A 6,000-nucleotide genomic window follows, 5' to 3' on the forward strand; every position below is an offset into this window, starting at 1 on the left:
GCACAGGCAGAAAGTAGGTTGGCCTACATTCGGCCGGAAGCGGTTGAAGGGTGCGCATGCGCAGTCAACAGACTGGCGACGGTACTTCTTGGTGATGGAAAAATGATTTGTAAGGGTTTGTCTTCTTAAAAATACAAAACATATTCATATCAGAACTCTGCTATTGATGAAGAGAGTGGATGGAGGAGGGGGACGGCTAATGGTAAGCCGTTTGACCCTTTATGACGTCATGCATTACTACGGTAAAAGTAAAAGTACTGATTCTACTCCTTCACTTGACGCTGAAGTTGGCACCACTTTCGCCGCGGTGCTTCTTGGGTTCAAATTCCACTTTTAAAAAAAATAATAAAAAAAAGAATCCGCAATTTGACCGCTAGATGGCGGTGCGTATCCCAACACTTTTCAACATGTAAAATTCAGCGAATCATTATGTCTATGTTGAGGTGGATTTTATTCCAAAATTATACAGTAGAAATGGACGTGTGAGGTATCATTGTAAAGCATGGGAGCTCTACTATCACAATCAGTTGAAATATTTTAAGGGAAATCATTTTTGGCCTTTATGGGGGTCTCCTAAGTTGACAAATTTTCCATTGACATTATGATATTCTTCAGTTTTTCAGGTGTATAATTTTCAAAATTATACCGTAGAAATGGACATGTGAGGTATCATTGTAAAGCCTGGGAGCTCTACTTTTATAATCAGTTGACATATTTCACGGGAAATCATTTTTTGGCCTTTTGGGGGGACTACCGTGATGTCAATGGCAAAGTTGTCAAATTTTGGAGTCCCCCAAAAAGGCCAAAAATGATTTCCCTTGAAATATGTCAACTGATTATGATAGTAGAGCTCTCGGGCCTTACAACCAATACAGCCATCTAGCGGTCAAATTGCGGATTTTTTTTTAAAGGTTTAATCGAAACCTAAGATGCACCGCAGCGAATGTGGTGCCAACTTCAGCGTTGTAACGCTAACCCTATAGCCATACAAGTCTATGAGGGTCAAAGGTCAACTTTGTCCTAGAGACATGGAGTCACTTGCTGCTTCATCGGGAGCCCCCAGGACACACCCACGTCAAATTTGGGGCTTCTAGCACGTGAGGAACCCCGAAACCCTAACCCTAATTTCAGCTTTAAGCGTAACCCTAACCCTAATTTCAGCCTTAACGCTAACCCTAATGCCATACAAGTCTATGAGGAGCATGGGAGCTAGGGTCAATGGCAAAGTTGTCAACTTTGGAGTCCCCCCAAAAGGCCAAAAAGGATTTTAAAAAACTGAATTTTATATGTTGAAAAGTGTTGGGATAAGCACAGCTATCTAGCGATCAAATTGCGGAATTATTTTTTAAAAGTGGAATTGAAACCTAAGAAGCCAGCGTTGTCTTTACTCAAGTAAAAGTAAGAAAGTACAGGTTCTGGAATGTATTTTGGTATCATTAAACATTCAATAACATCCTTTAAAAATGGAGTGTATTATTTTTGGAGGCATTGTGTTTATGTTTGTTGTCATAAGAGTTGCACAACATACAGATTTAGTGAAGGTGAACCAGAGATCTGCTTTCTTATGAAAACAAAATGACATATCTACTGAGCACACAGCTACAGTTACAGTGGATGTACTGTCAGTGGATTATCATTCTACAAGATGCCACTGCTACATCTTATTAGCAATACCCTGCCTACCACGTGGCCAAGTTTGCTCATCACTGAGAAGGATGAGTTTCTCAGTCTGAGTCAATGTGGTGGTGACAGTTCTGCAACACAAGAATAAATCACACACATGCACACAAAGGTACTTGGATTGTGCGACAATGGAGAGTAAGTGCAGTAACTGCAGAATGTGATGATGATGATGATGAATGTGGTGCGAGTGTTGTGTTCAGGTGTCTTTTTCTTATCATGGTTTTATTAGTTATCTTTTACTTGTACTGATTTCTTTTTAATTTCACTTCCTGTTTGCACACTTTCAAACTGTACAATGATGATAAAGGAAATCAATTCAATTTGATCTGCATCTTTGCTGGTGCAGTTGTTGAACGCGCTAATTCTTTGAATTGTTTGTTTGAATTGAATCTGTAGCGTCATCTAGTGGGTCACAGCGGCGATGCACAAGGGTCGGACCCCCAGTGGTCTTCAGAAGGTCTCTGGGGAAGTCAATGAAATGCATGTGGCTGTCAGAAGTAGAAAACAAAGTTTACGTTTGCATTGGTTTATGTACAGGAACTACCCGAAAAATTAGACTATCAAGTCAAAGTTGTTTTATTTTGGCAATTTAACATAAAAGATGAAAGCAACACATTTTATTGAGCCATTGACATCTCAAGCAGTTCCTTGTTGTAACTTTGCTGATTAAGATTTTCAACTTATTAAAACCACAAAGCCACAAACTCAGAACATTATTATAAAATTTGAGGGTTTTTTTTTTTTTAAGCTGCAAGACCTGATCAGCAAATTCCAAAGAAATAAAAACTTGAAATATATTGATTTGCATATTATTCCCTTATATAATATGTCACATTCACCTTTTAAGTTGAATTGCAAATTTTCTGGGTAGTACTGTATGTGTTTATTGAGGTGTCTGGATTCCCTTTGACTTTGTGAGTCACTGCACTGCGTTACGTTGTGACACATAAGAGGGACGCGTGAAGCCGCTCCATAGACAGACACAGAGTGTTTCACTGATCTATGAGTCTTTATTTGTTTTTCATAGTCAACATTTAAAATGGTTCATACCCCCACAGTAACTGACATCACTTCTCTGCTTTATAACACTGACACACAAATAGAGGAACATGTACACAAGTACAGTAAACACACAGTCACAATTTCGGTCCATCTATAATGTTTTACTGCCCCCCCCACCCCCCACCCCCCTCCACCCCTCTCCCCCCAAACAAATCAACCAACCAAAGTGAAGCAAGGCGGAGACCCAGAGAACGCACAGCCAAGGCCTGTCCCACTTTAGAAAATGGTGCAGTAGCAAAGAAACGACCACGTCTACAAAAGTAACAAAAATGACCGTACAATCTATCGTTTTGGAAGTGCTTGTTATTTTGGAAGTTTTGTACTTTTTTTTTAAGAGGACATTAATATCAATACCTAGAAAATCACCAGTAAAAATAGCTCATCTCTGTAAAAATGTGCTAGCGGGACAACCCTTGGCTGTGGAGTGGTTTTTTGTGTTTTTGTTTTTTTTTTTCCTTTGTCACAAACATTGTTTTTGTTTTTTTTTCATTGTTTCCAGCCTGTTTTCAAATGACAACAACAACACTGTTTCTTTTTTTTTCTTTTTTTTAAATACAAATATGTACAGAGACTTCCACATTGGTCAAAATAATGCCCTGCACACGGATACGTGATCTAATGACGGTGACGGTGATGACGATGATGATGATGATGATATTCTTCAGATCCCTTCACTAGAAACTGTCCGTGTGTAGTTTGGTACCTGAATCAACAGAGTGAGATCACAGTTTTATTTTTCCTGCTTTTTTTTTTTTTTTTTTTTTTCCCCGTGTCTTTTTCTCCACAATGACGTCTACCTGCGTGGGAAAGACACCCATTCCTTATATTCTCATCTATGTGTTCACCACCCACCATCCTGACCCCTGACCTCCTGACCTCACCACCCCGACTTCTCTGAAAGCGTTTCTCTATATTTTAAAGAGGAGGTGGAGGGGGAGGGGGAGGGGGGGGGGCTGCCACGTGTAAACATACTGTATTCTGAAACAAGTGGAGTGAGAAAGGCACACATGATAAAGACCACACAGCTCTGAACTACTGAGGGGAGTACAGGGAGTGGGGGTGGGGTGGGGGGGCTTTTGGTTTTTTTCCTGATCTCCTCCAGCGGGACGGAGAGGAAACCGCTCCACGTTTCTCTTTTTCACCACTTTGCTGCGTCAACCAACGTGGAACATTTTGGTTTTTTTTCTCTCTCACAAGTCTGCAATTCATCAACAAAGTCAAACCGAAATGCTTGAGTCCACACGTGCGCACACACACGCAAACGCTTTTGCACACACACACACTCACACACACACACACACACGGACAGCTGGCATTTGGCCTGGTCTGGCTCGTCTCCCTGAAAAGTGATCCAACGTTCACCATCTGCATTCCAGGTACCAGATTCTTGCTTTGATTCCCCCTTTTTGCTTTTTCTGACAAAAGATTATTATTATTATTATTATTGTTGTTGTTATTTTCTCTCTCTCTCTCTCTCTCTCTCCATCACTAAATGCTTCTTATGTAAATCAGAAGAGGTGCAGTGCGCGGGTCGACGGAGGGCTCTGCAAACTGCTCTGACATTATTGATATTTTCCTCTGCAAACGCTGCTTCTCTCTCATGGCCTCAGTGTTCTTCATTTACATACTTCACTAGACAATTTCATCAAACAGTTTAAAAGGGGTCATGCCATATCAAATATGTTTGGGGGGGTATTCACAGTCTTAATACTCTGGGAGGGGCGGGGAGTATTCTCGTGCAAGTGAAGAAGAAAATACTGCTGCTGCTACTTTGTTAAGCAAATGCGTCCAAAAAAACACCACCATCCCTCGCTGAGCGGAGGTCACATGACACGAGGGGGCGGGTGGGGGAGGGGTGGGAGCGGGTCAGGGGAAGGGTTTAAAAAGTCACAATAAACTTTGACATTCTTTTGAGTGATGGACGCACATATTTATGCAACAAACGCCTCTTCGTTAAGAAAAAAAAGAACAAAAATAAAAAACGGAGGGGGTGATTGTGAAGCCCTGGCCCACTAGAAAATAAATAATGATGAAAAAAAAATCAATTTCCCACTCCCACGCACTCGTCTCACTTCACACGAGGCCTCGATCCAGCAGCCAGCCAGCCTGCAGCTGCTGCCGCTGCTGCTGCTGCTGCTGCTGCCTCGGCTGGCTGTCCAACCTGTGGCAGCGGCCCTGTTCTGCCCGCAGCGGCTCGGCCCGCTGGTCACCTGAGAACCAAAACTCAAACTCCTGCATCCTGTCAATCATCTTTTGGTTTCTGGTTCACAAAGAAAAAAACAACAAAAAAAAACAAAACAGGAAGCATCACTTCTTCCTTTTTTTCCCCCTTTCCTTTTCTACATTTGTGCCGAGCTTTGCCAGCTGCGGCTGAACTGGCGTCAATCATCTCCAAGCCGTACACAGTACATATATATATATATATATATATATATATATATATATATATGTATGTATATATATATTCTTATATTTTTACATGTGAACTTGCAACACTCAGATCTGACAATGCTTTGTGTATCATGATTCACCCCCCACCCGGCCACACCCTGACCCCCCCTCCGCACCAGGTAGAGAGAGAGAGAGAGGGGGGGGGGGGTGTCAATGCTCACTATTGCTCGTGATCTATAATAGTTGTCGTTCGTACAAGTTTTGAGACATAATGCTGGCATTTTTTTTTTTTTTTTCAAACAAGTATTCAGAAAGTGCACAACAGGAGTTTCCTTCTACATTGGCTAAAAAAAAAGAGCACATTGACAACATGCCTTTGACATCAGAGTTACAACAATGGCATCATCGTACAACCATAGTAGCTGCGACAGGTCACTGAGAGGCGGGGCTTCACGCTCAGCGGCTCCGACTCGCTCGCTTTATCCCCCAAACATTGAACAAGAATGAACTCGCTACAGCAAGAAGGCCAAACCAGTAACGATACACAATAACTGCACAACTCCAGCCAAGTACTACGATGTGCAGAACATTATTCAGAGGCATCGGTCTCTTTCTTCTTTTTTTTTTTTTCTTGTCACTATACATGAAGTCACATGACACCGAGGGGAAGGACGAGCCGAGCGAGCGCAGTGTCTCAGTGTCTCAGTGTCTCAGGTTCAGCATTACAACAGACGGGAGAGATGTGTTGACATTTGGAGGATGGAGGATGGACAGGAAAAGCATTGAGGAGTGGGGGGGGGGCGGGGGGGGAGACAGCAGAAAGCCAGTATTGAACAGAAAGCCGCTTCTGTGCCTTGGGGTTGA

The sequence above is a fragment of the Nelusetta ayraudi genome, unplaced genomic scaffold, assembly GCF_046127955.1.
Source record: "Nelusetta ayraudi isolate G7.1 ecotype Tasmania unplaced genomic scaffold, CSIRO-AGI_Nayr_v1 ptg000088l, whole genome shotgun sequence".
Lineage (NCBI taxonomy): Eukaryota > Metazoa > Chordata > Actinopteri > Tetraodontiformes > Monacanthidae > Nelusetta > Nelusetta ayraudi.